Source organism: Pinus tabuliformis, chromosome 4_2 (assembly GCF_031772625.1).
Source record: "Pinus tabuliformis cultivar Carrire ecotype Pingquan chromosome 4_2, CPIR1, whole genome shotgun sequence".
Lineage (NCBI taxonomy): Eukaryota > Viridiplantae > Streptophyta > Pinopsida > Pinales > Pinaceae > Pinus > Pinus tabuliformis.
The window spans coordinates 660,209,398-660,223,394 of NC_142304.1; the positions used below are offsets into that span (position 1 = coordinate 660,209,398).

The 13,997-nt window shown below is 36.7% G+C and overlaps 1 protein-coding gene and 1 pseudogene across 1 annotated transcript in view; both read left to right on the forward strand.

Moving 5' to 3' along the window:
• Positions 1-13,997, forward strand: part of LOC149171135 (uncharacterized) — a 207,739-nt gene that overhangs the window by 90,110 nt on the left and 103,632 nt on the right. The window lies entirely within an intron of this gene.
• Positions 1-13,997, forward strand: part of LOC149171137 (uncharacterized) — a 38,428-nt pseudogene that overhangs the window by 19,903 nt on the left and 4,528 nt on the right.

Sequence of the window (13,997 nt, forward strand, 5' to 3'; positions counted from 1 at the left end):
AGAGAAATTCACTAAGGGTTTTCCTCTCAAGAGAAGAGAGGTTTTGGTCCTGGCAAAGAGTCAACATCTTGTGTTATTGTTCTTATGTTTTGGTAGCAGTTTGATGAAGTACACACACATGCATTAATAATAATAAGAAGAAGATTAATCTAAGAAGAAAAGTAAAAAGACTCCACAAGTTGTTATCAAGTAACGAAGAATCACACTACACCTAATTTGCCCTAGATTCTTCAACATAATCCACCAAGTTAACCTCCCAAGATGATTAGCCAAACTCCAAAAGTCAACTTAAGTTAAACTGCTTCAATCCTGCATCAAACTCATATTTCAGCCCTCTTGCATCAGATTTTCGGTCCTACTACAGATCTGCAATTTCAGCCCTCTTCTGCAATCTAGTAATTATGCACGTGTAAGGCAAAATCAAGAGAAAATTGGTCTTCTTCCTTTGCTAGGGTTCCTCCTTCGATAGGGTTCCTCCTTCGCTTAGGGTTTTCTCCTTCTTTCCTAGACTTCTTCGCACCTTTTTCTCCTTTACAAGCTGTAGATCGAACTTTCTTGAGTGAGTGAGAAAATGGGGTCAAGTAACACTTCTATTTATAGTGGTTGTAGCTTCCTTTTGAGGCCGACTCGGTGGAGGAGGCGCAAAATACATTTTTGACTCAAATTTTTTTCTGCTTTGATACAATAAGCCCAAGAAGGGTCTAGTACAAGATAACATGGATAATGACTCATGAAATAAACCCTAGAAGCACACAATGGGTGCTTTGACCTAGAGATAAAATAAATAAAGCATGAAGCCCATGCTTATAAATAATTTTTCTTTTCTTTTGACAAATAAATTATATCATGATTCAAATACAATTATGAAGATAGATACTAGTTACATTTCTCAACAAACCTGGATAGTTACATTCACCATCAAGATCATGCATATGTTCCCCATCGTAGCTTAAATGTCTGTAATTTCTTCATTCAACCTCTCTCATGAAATTCATCTCTGACTGTCCTAGACTTGCCAGCGCTGTCACTACTGTCAACCATTGCTTCTTGGTGAGTAATGACCTTGAGCCCTTGTATTGGTGCTGCTTCATCTACTTCTGGGTCTATTTCTGAGCAAGTCAGTCCTGCCCGAGCAGAGCTCTTAACAAGTACAATAAACTGAAGTAAACCTGCAAAACACTGATCGAGCTAAGAACTTCCATGAGTGATATTGATACCCATGATGTTTAGCATGATGATAACTTGCTTTAATTAAGAAAAAGGAAACAAATTTCACTTGTTTGTCATCCCTGTTGAATACATTCTTCCTTGATTGAGCCATATAAGCTCAAGAACATTTTGTGATGAGTCAAGTGATCATAGACATTTTATTTACATGGTTTAACTTTTCTTTTTATGCTACAGTATAAGTTTGAAATATATTTATCCAAAATCCTATCCACATGAGCAACCATACCGTCTGTGCAACTTTAAGTTCTTCAATAATTCCTTCTTTAGTAATCGGAGAACCCACAGTAAAAACCATTTTGCTGTCAACGTTTCAAATCCCAACAGGGATCCATCATCAGGACTATTGCTGAGTGTGATAGAAGAAGAGCTTGATAGCTAGATATAAATAGTTATAAGGTAAGCTGTATTGGTTTAAAATATTGAAGGTCGACTGTTTAATAATTATTATTATCAAATTATTTAATTTTTATTAAATTAGGTTTATTTTAATTTTAATCATATAATATTAATTTCTGATGATAAATTATATTAATAATAAAAGGTGAAATTACTTAGTAAATATTTTCTCACTTAATAATTATTCTTAATAAATAATAATTTTGTATATAATAATTTAATTTAATTCTTATTTTATATATATAATAATAATAATAATAATAATTTCTTGTAGTTAAATTTATTAATAATCTTCAAAAATAATTGATAAAATTAATATATGATAATTAATAAAATAATAAATAGTAAGTATTGCAATTGTTGTAAATAATTATTGTTAATATTTATTTATAAATAATAAATAATAGTAATAATTAGTAAGTGTTATGATATACTAAATATTAATAATAATGAGTTAATTATTAATTAATTTGAATATTAATTAGATTATTTTAGGGTTAGCTGAGTTTATTCTTAATTTTATGGATCAATGATAATACTAATAGTTTATAATCTATAATAATAATAATAATAATAACTAGAGATAATTAATAATAATTTTTATTAATAATCATAAGAAGTAAATTTATAATGAATAGTCATAAATTAATAATAATTGAACAATTTTATGAATTATTTACTACTTAATTATTATTAATAATTTAGTAGATTAATTATTGTATTTGAATATTAATTATTAATAATGCCTTGAGTTAGAAAAATAAAATGAGGAAAATACCTATTGAGGGCAAACCTAGGAAGCATTGGAGGTCATAATTTCTCTGATTAAGGGAAACCAGCTATTACTGATCTCGATGCCATTGTCCCTATTGAGATTATGCGGATGCTTCATAATTTCAAGAGCCTCCCTAATTTTACGCCTATGATGATGTTCTTCTCTTGCGATAATTGAGGCGTTTTCCACACAGAGATCATGCCTAGTTTTAGAGGAGTGCTCTGCCAGGGCGGAGGTACGAGATCTATCATTCCTAATATCTGCTACATGTTCTTTCAGTCTTGTTTGCAAGGAACCACCTGTTTCACCAATGTAACTTTTCCCACATGAACAATCTATTTTATAAACTCCTTTAAGTTGGTGTCTATCAATATTATCCTTGACAGACCTCATACTATGTCTAATAGTTCCGGGAGCTGAGAATTGAGTGATTATGTCCTTCTTTCTCAGGATTCTCGCAATCTTGTCTGTTACCCCTTGAATATAAGGTAGAAACGCTTTCCCACCCTGAGGTTGGTCTTGAGCTTTCAACTCTTGAGAAACCACCCTTTTTTCAGCCCTTTCTATAGCCATCCCAATTTCTTTTTCTTTGTAGCCTATACTTTTAAAAGCTGATACTAAGTGCTTCTTTTCTTCGTCTAGATGATCAGAATCAGAGATTATAAGAGCTCTAATAGCCAGAGTGTTCAGAACACCAAACTTTTGGGACGGGTGATGGTGGGAGTCTGCATGGAGATAGCTCTCTGTGTGGGTTGACTTCCTAAAAACCTTATGCCCTAAGGATCCATCCTTTTTTCTAATGATAAGCACGTCTAAAAATGGGATCATCATGTTTTCTTCCACCTCCATGGTGAATTTAATTTTAGGGGAGATAGAGTTAAGGTGAATGAAAAATTTTTCAAGCTCTGCTTTTCCATGAGTCCATTTTATGTTTGTGTCATCTACGAATCGTTTCACTGTTGATTGTCTTGAACGACATATTTATGATCTTGTTGGCATTATGAGCATTTAAATAATTAAATGGCAAGAGTTGTATGAGCTCTTGTTGGCATTATTGAAAGTAAAATAAATAATCGAAATGTAATAGAGAGATACTTCTATGATTGAATTCTTATTATCTTGTTGGATAAATGCTTGCAAACATGATATCAAGGAGAAAAGCAACAATGTGTTGAGGAATGTAACTAGTGTCGGTCTTCATAATTATATTTGAAATGTATTTGTCAAAAGAAAGAAAAATAAATTTTATTATTTGGCTTATTAAAGCATGGGTTTCATGCTTGGGTCAATTGTTTTTAGGTCAAAGTCTCCATTGAAGACTTCTAGGGTTTATGTTAAGTGTCCTTGTCCATGTCACAATGTAAAGAACCCTTCTTGGGAATTATTTGTCAAGAAAGAAAATTATTTTAATGTAAATTAGGTCAATTAGGCCTCCTCCACCAAGTCGGCCTCATTAGAAGAATTTGATCACCTAAGATGACTATATATAAGCAACAACTCGACTCATTTGGAGGACATCTCACACAAGTTCGAATTGAAGTAGTAGAGGTCTCTCTTTCTCTCTCTCTCTCATGTGCAATGAAATTCTGACGCTGCATGAAGGTCGAAGTTGTGAAGTTGCTGCATCAAGGTTGAAGCCGTGACGCTGTTGCATGAAGGTCGAAGCTGTGAAGCTGCTGCATGAAGGTCAAAGCTGTGAAGCTGCATCAAGGTCGAAGTTGTGAAGCTGCTAGGCTGAAGCTATTGAAATTGCTAGATCGAAATTGTAGTCCTGAAGCTGGGTCGAAGTTCTGTTGCTGAGAAGCCGAAATTTCTGGATTGTTGCTGGGTTGAAGTTGCTGGATAAGAAGAGACTACTAAATCATCTTGGAAGGCTGACTTGGTGGAGGAGGAAGGTCTGTTGGTTTAGGGTCTTGGTTTATCTCATTTGAATTACTGAAGGAAGAGTTCTTGACTACGTTTCCCCTATATAGGGGTTTTGCCCTGGATGTGCACTTGCATTTGGTGTCCTAGATCTTCGTGTTTTGGTTTTGGTAATTGCTTGATGAACTAAGATAAAAGAACAACATAATAAAAAAATTATAACTAAAAAAAAATCACAAGTAATTATCAACAAGAGAAAATCTTTCTGCCTTTCTGATTTTCCAACACAATGAGAAAAGTTTTTTGTTCCATAAACCTTGTCAACAGTGGTTGTTGTTGAAAATAGTAGCGAGAAAGGTTCTTCTTTGATTTGTGCCTTAGTCAAAGAGAGCAGAAGCAATTTTTCCTTACCAAGCACAAGTCCTATAAGTAGGAACCAATTCCTAAAAATTAGGACGAGTTCTTAAAATTTTGGGCGAATTTCTAAAAGTTAGGACATGTGCATGAAGCAGTTTTACTAGTGCAGATGTGGAAGGCTCAGTTGTTGTCTTCTAGTGCGAGTTAATTTGGGAATGGATAAGCAAAGGGAGCCCTAACTTCTAAATTAAGGCAGGATGAGTTACAACAGCTTGATAGCCTTTGTTAACTCTTCAACCAACAGTTCGATTTCCTAAAATAAAGACTTGCCAGATTTAGCCTATTTGAAAAGCTTAAAAGGAGGATCAAGGCACATTGTTATTCATTGTCTTGTGAGCACGAGTTGGTGAGACAAGGCAATAGAGAACACAAATTTGTGTTTGTGAGCTTGTGAGAGGATCAGCGTACCAAGAGAGGCTTGTGCGCAGATTTATAGGAGAATTTCCTTGGGATTTGCGCAAGGAAATAGGGAAGCAGGGATCAGAGTCTTGCAGGTGTTTCAGCTTAGTACAAGCAGAGAAAACCAGATTGGTTTCTATTGAAACAAGATTGTTTTTGTAAGAGATCTATTGCTCATTCTTCTATCAATAAAATTCTCAATCAAGCAGAGGGTTTTCCCAGTTGGGTTCCCTAGAAAAATTGTTTTTTTGATATTGTGTGATTGTGTTATTTCTGTTCCTATTCCGCTGCAAATTGAGTAGAGAAAATTCTGTCTTGGGTTACAAGTTAGTTTCAGATTTGTTCATTCAATCAGATCAGAATTTTGGATTTTCTACAGTTATGTAAAGAAGTTGATACAAACGTGAGTATTGTAATGCCTACCAGTGATGGATTACTTGAAGCAGTGGCTTAAGTAAGTTTGGTTACATGCCAGAAAAAGTACTTACTGGTTCTAATTTAACATGATATGAAAAGTGCATTAATATTATGTTTCAAACAGAAAAATAAAAGTCCACCCTCATTTTGTATTCAGAAGGTTCTGACTAAAAATTTCAAACACATGAGACTGGGCATTTACACTGCTCTTTCGAGAGCGGCATTCTTTTGGTGAGTCCTTGTGGCTCGGGATCCGAGGGAAGAATGACACCTGTGGGTACTGTAGAGTGCAAATTCAGTATGCTGAATTTGTGTTGGAAAGGTGAGAGCTCAGAAGGAACAAAGGATTTGTCAGCGCTTAGGTATTTCCACGAACAATCAGAGAAACTAATGAACTAGTGAACAGTTTATGCAACCAATGAACAAGTAGAGTAAAATGTCACAAGACAAATGCGGATGCCCATCAAGGAATTTGGAAACCCTTCCAGCAATAAATCAAGGAATTCAGTGAAGAGTAATAAATGCATGACCATACCTTACAGCGGTGGCATACTATAACTAGGTGGTCCACAAATCACAATATTGCATACAGACAGACAGGGCTTCAGGAAGGAATGAGTTACCAGGGGGTCCAACCTCAGATGTTACTGACAAAACTGCATAGCATAATCCAGTGCTCAGAGTCTCTTCTTGGTCTTCAAAACCCTTTGATGTCTCCTGCACTGAAGGAAGCCCTTTCTTCTCCACTAATTCTTTTGGCACAGTTTGCAGAGACTCCTCTATGCCATGGTGAAACCTACCAGAATGTTTAACTATAAATCGTGTGGGAGGGAGAGAAAGCACAACTTAAGCACTCGGGCCATTTTGCAGTGTTGAGTGGTTGCACTATGCTAGGCTTATTCTGTGGACTGTAACTGCCAGTATCTGCACTGCACTTCACTGCCACGAGACGCCCATCCTAGAGATTTTTCAGGTAAAAAGAGACAAATACCTCATCTCCTAATTCTCTCCTTTCATTGAAGAAGCTGCTCGCCTCTTCAAGCTCTTCGTAACAGAAAAATGGCAGACAGACAATAGCCTTAGCATATTACAGACTCATATACAGGTGTGATTTTGAAGGGGGCCCCAACTTGCAAATCTGCTGCTGAAATTGCTGTAATAGTTGCTGTTGTAATTGAGATCTTTGTTGTGGAAGCATGTAAACGCTGATGATGCTGCTGCAGAATATGTTGCTGCTGCTGTTGTATGAGATTCATCTGTGCTGCTTGAAGCTGTTTTTGTTGAGATGGCTGCCATGAAAGCTGCAAAATCTGCTGCTGTTGTTGATGTTGCAGAAGCAATGAGGAGAGAGTCTCCAATGAAAGAATCCTGGATATCATGCACAAATTGAATGAATAGAGTCTCCAATGAACAAACCCTAGATATCGTGCACACAATTGGGGAAGGGCGTACCATTTTCAAAGCATTCATTAATGTATTTCAACCCTTCTCTGCCACATTTGCACTCTTCTTTCCTTGGTTTAATCCCAGTCTGACAGAAAAGACTCGTACAGTATCTACTATCCGTCCAGATCATAAACATGCCTTCAGATGACGGTAAACTTATGAACCCATCTGCATGGCCTCTATAAATGAAGAAGCTCCAACAGGTAGAATCATAAACTTCTGCATTACCATGAACAGACTATGACCTTTGTTCAGATTATTATCTTGATACCTCGAAAGACTGTGATGTAGACATGTGCCCCACATGCAACACCCACTACTATTTGTTTCAGAATAAATCTATGGTCAAATAAAAAGATAAAAAATAATTGAAATAAAAAATAAAAAATAAATAAATTAACGTTTGGGTGGGCACACAGGCTTCGATGCAATCCATGTGCCCCCACTATGTGGACTCCATTACTTTACATTTTATAGACACTGTTATTATGAGCCTGGAATGTGTGCCGGTGGTTGATGTGGTACATGTTTCATCAGCAACATCGGCCTGCACCAAGCACTTACTCAGACATGCAAATGATTTGCTGTAGACCTCTTAACATAGAATATGCATGCAGAGCTTGATATTTATGCTTGGTGACATTTCACAGTAAGCTGAGCATATTCATTTCCCCCCAGGATAATAGCATTGATTTCTGGAGAAAATTTTTGTGTATTTTGGTCCACATGCAAGGAAGCGTTGGTTTGTTTCATTATATGGAAGTGGTCGCCAAACAAAAGGTGTTTTCCCTCAGCTTGTTATCTGTTACCATTGTGCTTGTTTTGAATGTCTGTATTGTGCAGTACTGTAAATGCTATTGATTGGTTTTATATCTTATACTCACTGGCCAAGTAAAAGATGGAAATTGCAATAATTCAGATCTTGCACTGGAATTTATTCCTTGTATTGTCCTTGGCAAAACATGCCTAATATCAATATCCCATTGCTTACACAGTGCCCTCCTTCAGGTATTTCCTCGCCACTGACTGTAATGTGAAAAATTCAGCTTGAATTTAATGAAATTTTGATGCAATGTGATGTTTCTTCATTGTAGGGTTTGGTTAATTCGTTTTTGGATTCAAGACCCCACAACTTCCACCAAAAGTGATTTTGTTTTACTTATTTAATGGGGGGATTCATTTCTGGCATCTACTAGTCAGGTGTGTTCGCCCTTAACCCCAGCTCCAAACCATCCCTTATTAAGACCTTACATGACCAACTTGTCTAACTCGAGCAACTAACTTTCCTACCAACTTTCCACAAGCATCCCCAGTTTTACTTTCTAACGAGCGTAATCAAGGTCGTTGTCTTACCTTCGCATTGTGTAGTGATGGGGTATCTTTCTTTAATTTTGAAAGTGGTAAAAGGTTTGTGGTTCAAACATTCTGCCATAAAATTTCCTGGCACACTGTGACTCTCCATGTTATTGCCCCTTGGCTCTTTATATCTCCACTTGAAACAAAGAGCTTGATTGAGATGTGTGGACTTTACAACTAATGGACTTCTTTCTTCATAAATTGGTGTTTTTTCTGGCCAATGGTGCTGCTTCTCCTGTGGAAGTGACCACCCAAAGAGCTGAACCAGATTCTCAAAATGCTCCTGCTGCTAACTAAGCACATCAGCAGCATAGACCCCCCTAACAGGGATGCACGGGGACAAAGACAAGAGCACTACCAACAGCAGAGATTTCTGAGATTGATTATTGGTTTTCAGTTAGGCTTGCTGCTCATGTTGATGCTTGTTCTGGTGGTTTCTGTTTTCAACAAGACTAGATCAAAGGACAGACTACGTCTTATGATGTTCTTGAACATTGCAAATCTAGTTTATTTGTAAGTGGCATCTTCATCTTCAGTTGCTTTTATATGCATTGGAATTCATTGCATGACTAGTACATTTACATCAACTTTATGGGGCTAAATATTGTTACTACCATTAACATAAAAATGGCAATCTGAAAATGTCAGAGATCAGACCTTCCTTTTAAAAATGTACACTCACACAATTTAGAAGGTTATTTTAATTGTACATGCTACTTCCTTAAAATTCATATGGCACTGAGAAATGCATCAGAAATCAGTGTCAGATCCCTTTTGAGGACGGGATATGACACTGATTTAGGAATGCCCATGCACCAAATATAGAAAACAACAAAAAGAAGCAAATATACCATAAAGGCTCCTTTTCAAAGACTATAAAAATGAGACCACAGAAGTAAAAATATTCACAAAGCTAAGATGGTGGGTTTTACCTGTCTAAGCATATGATTTTCATTCTGCAAAGTGGAAAGCCTTTCTTCTAAATCTGAGTTTATTGTGCTCAATCTCCTTAACCCTTGTTTCTAAATCATTTAAGTATGCTTTCTTTCTTTCTCTTGCCTGCTGGGCATACACTCTGTTCCTAAGCAATCTGTTCATAGCATACACGGGTCAGCAGCTGATTTGAAAAGAATTTTTGAGAACATATAGAAAGAGAAGGGCCACCCACTCACCCACCCACCCACACACACACAAAACTCAGATCTCTTAAACATGTATATGGATGGAATTTAGACTTCTGTGATCCATAACATTGTTTAGATAATCTTCGGCAAAATCACATAATCAATCTTTTGTCGACGCGTTTCGAACCAACCAGTGTGGTTCATCGTCTTGTCCTGACGATGAACCACACTGGTTGGTTCGAAACGCGTCGACAAAAGATTGATTATGTGATTTTGCCGAAGATTATCTAAACAATGTATATGGATCTTAACCAAAGACCAAACTGGGGTATCCAACAAGGTACCCACTACTAATTTTGTCATTTTGATTCCTTATTAGTGGCATAAGAACACACTGGGGGTTATGGAACTTGAGACCTTTACCTAGATATAGATCCTTAGTCAGTAAACCAGATGATTCAGCCTTAACCTATTCAAATACTGAAATATTGCAGAGTTCAGCTATGCAACCTTTATCTTTTCAATCCAGAGTTCATTTCAAAAGCTGGACATGCAACCTTGACCTTTTCAATCCAGAGTTCATATCAAAAGATAGACATGCAACCTTAAGCTTTTCAACCCAAATTTCACATCACAATTGGGTCAGTACATGGTGCAGTGATGGTATTTACCATAGATATCAGCATAAACCCATCTAAACCTAGGTATGATATGAACCTCCAGCTTTCGAATATTTAGGAAAAATATATCAAGCTCACTAAAATAACTCGAAGTATTGAAAGTTTCACAAGCTGGAAGTACATATCAAAAGTGGGTATAGATGGGTCGCCACTAAATACTTATTAGAAGATTGTCAGAACCACTCGTCTATTGTCTAACCTAAACTAACAGGACATACCATGTTTGGCTTGTCTAAATGGGGCTGGTGCTACTGAACTTGAAGACTTTTCACTTGTTGACTGATGTTGTGTAGATGTGGAAGCAGCAGTGTCCTGCATTCTGATATATCCCCAAACTCTTTTATTCCTCTATTCATACAAACTGCCTGGAAAAGCATTAGTCACACGGAAACTCTCTTCTTTGATGAGCAGCACCCATCAAATAACACTCACAATATCTCCAACTTACCTATATATTTTCTTCTCCAATCTCAACTTCTAAAACTCTGCCTGTTGTGTTCATAAGATCACCAGGGCTGTCAACAATTGATGTAAAGCAGACCTCTCTCTCCCCCTTCTTCACAAATGCTGGAAGCAACCCATCGGTTTACTAAACAAACCAGATCTCTATTTTCAGGTCAGATCTCTGTGCTTCCAACTGCACCCATCAAACCATATATAACTGATCTCTCAATCCAGATTTTTTTTTTCAAATCCTAAGATCACCTATCAAGAAACTTTAACAGATTCAACAGTTCAGAGCCCAACATTCACAGAGCTGACCAACATCAACATTATACTATATAATATGTATATGTGATTTGTAAATGATAAAGACATTATTGGAATTTAGGTAACAACAGTTTCATGACTTTATACAAACCTTTTGTTAGTTCTTTGGTCAGTTATCTTTTCATTTTGTCAATATCTTTAATATGTCTCCTATAAACAAGGAACATATGGTAGTTTGTCCTAGTGCGAATGTGATAAAAAAACAAGTTGGATAGTTGCATAGCAGCATAGTCCCTGCCTTTTTGGTAGTTATTGGTTGTGATCTGAAACATTGAGTCTATTGCATTCAATACACAGTGGATTCTATTGCATTCACCCAATGTTGTTGTGATGTACATGTTGGATATATCCAGATGGTATAATTTTTGTTCAATATTCAGAGAAGATGATATAGGTCATGTAATGTTCCCAAGAAATTAATTTTTCAATAGGACAAAGTAGCCCTCCATAAAGGGGAAACAACCCCGAAAATCCCCACTGTTGGGAAATTTTTGGGGTAGTTGGGAAAAGAACCAAAAATTGGGGCCTGGAGTAAAGTTTACTCAATCATTTTGAAAGAAGAGGCCCCTCTAGGATATCTATAAATATGAGAGGGATGAATTTTTTTTGGGCATCATTGTGGATCAATTTATCTTTGTCTTTCTTGAGCCTAAGGCTCTGAGGGTTTTAAGACCCCTTTACCCTTGTCAATTTTGGTGGTGAAAGATTCCACCCTAGTTGACAAGTTTCTCTCTCTTTTCTTTGAGTTGACTCAAGTTCGTATTTGGGCAGCGAGTTTTGTGGATATTAGTCTCTGTATGGTACAAGAAGCATCTGAAAAAGCTGCGAAGGTTTGGATTGATTCGACACTTAGTAGCAGCGAAGTCCTGTTTTGCTTAGACAATTTGTTAAGGTACTTTGGTATTCTTGAATATACTCTGGACTGCTGAAAACTATATTGTGGAATTTTGATTTTTATGTTTGATGAATTTAATGCATGATCATTCCACTATGGGAGGATATTGAAATTTTATTGAAACATGTATTAATTATATTGAACTCAAGTGTCGTATAAGAAGAAGAAATCTGTTAAAAAACCCTAGCGCCATAAGAAATTCTAAGGAAAAATTAACCCAACACATTATAGTGGTATTAGAGCAGGGATCTTGCCAACTTGGATGGTATTTAAAAATGGAACCACCAAAAACAAATTTTTGGCATAGGTATGCTGAATCTTGGAGAAAGTTGGAAGAGCAACACACAGAGACTTTGAGAAAGATAGAAGAGCAACAAGCAAAAAATATCAACAGGCTACAAGAATGGAACATGAGATTAGAAGAATATAGCAAAACGCCCCAACATCTAAGAAAGAAAAGTTAGGACGACTTCTGGAATAGTGGCAAGAGAAACAAATCAAATGATGTTGATAATAAGCCCGAGCATGAAAGAACAAGTGCAAGGAAAGTGGAAGCAAAAGGGAAAGCATGGACATGGTTGTATCCCTCTAAACATAATAAAAGTCCTAAAGATGAAACCATATCTCGTGAGAATGGTGCTGATAAAAAACAACCAAATCTCAGGGAACATAATGGTTGTCTCAAGTAAAAGGACACCCTTTTTGATAACCCCACCATTCAAATTTCAGAGATGCAAAATACTGAAGGAAAGATTGAAGGTATCCTTTTCAGGGAGGAGGGTGAAGATAGAAGTACCGCCTTTGATAGCGTGATGGTAAGGTTTCATCTTGAACTCAACTAAAAAATAAAGGCACATTCCAATGTTTGGTCATGGCTATACAAGAAGCATGAGTACGGTATTCAAGCATCTGCATTCTATCATTTAGCAGTTACAAACTCTACTTGTGGAAAAGACATAGGATAGCGAGTATGGATTGGTTGATCCCACTGCGATTCAGTGGAAGAAAAAAGGGCTGAAACCATAAAGCGCAAAGAGGAAGATCATGATGCTATCATATCTTTAGGGCAACAAGAGGAGCCAGGGCCCGAATCCCTTTCCCAAAGCGTTTCCTCTTACAGCTATAAAGGCTGTAGAAATACCTTTACCGATGCTTTGAGAAAGCATTCACATGTACACAAAAAGGGACTACATATTTGTCATTATGAAGGTTGTCGTAGGAAATTTCTAGATAGCTCCAAGTTGAAGAGACATTTTCTCATCCATACAAGAGAAAAACATTTTATGTGTTCACATGAAGTTTGTGGTAATGCAATTTCTCTGTATTTTAACTCGCGTACACATATGTAAACACATTCACCAGAGAATTAACATATTTCTTCATTCTGGAATAGTGGCAAGAGAAACAAATCAAACGATGTTGATAATAAGCCCGAGCATGAAAGACAAAGTGCAAGAAAAGTGGAAGCAAAAGGGAAAGCATGGACATGGCTGTATCCCTCTAAACAGAATGAAAGTCCTAAAGATGAAACCATATCTCATGAGAATGGTGCTGATAAAAATCAACCAAATATCAGGGAATATAATGGTTGTCTCATGGTAAAGGACACCCTTTCTAATAACCTCACCATTCAAATTTCAGAGATGCAAAATACTGAAGGAAAGATTGAAGGTATCCTTTGCAGGGAGGAGGGTGAAGATAGAAGTACTGCCTCTGATAGCGTGATGCCAGGGTTTCATCTTGAACTCAACTAAAAAACAAAGGTACGTTCCAATGTTTGGTCATGGCTATACAAGAAGCATGAGTACGGTATTCAAGCATCTGCTTCCGATCATTTAGCATCTACAAACGCTACTTGTGGAAAAGACATAGGATAGCGAGTATAGATTGGTTGATCCCACTGCGATTCAATGGAAGAAAAGGGGCCTGACACCATAAAGTGCAAAGAGGAAGATCATGATGCTATCATATCTTTAGGGCAACAAGAGAAGGAGCTAGAAAGACTTTTACCGATGCTTTGAGAAAGAATTCACATGTACACAAAAAGGGACTACATATTTGTCATTATGAAGGCTGTAACAGGAAATTTCTAGATAGCTTTAAGTTGAAGAGACATTTTCTCATCCATACGAGAGAAAAACATTTTATGTGTTCACATGAAGTTTGTGGTAATGCAATTTCTCTGGATTTTAACTTGCCCACACATATGTAAACACATTCACCAGAGT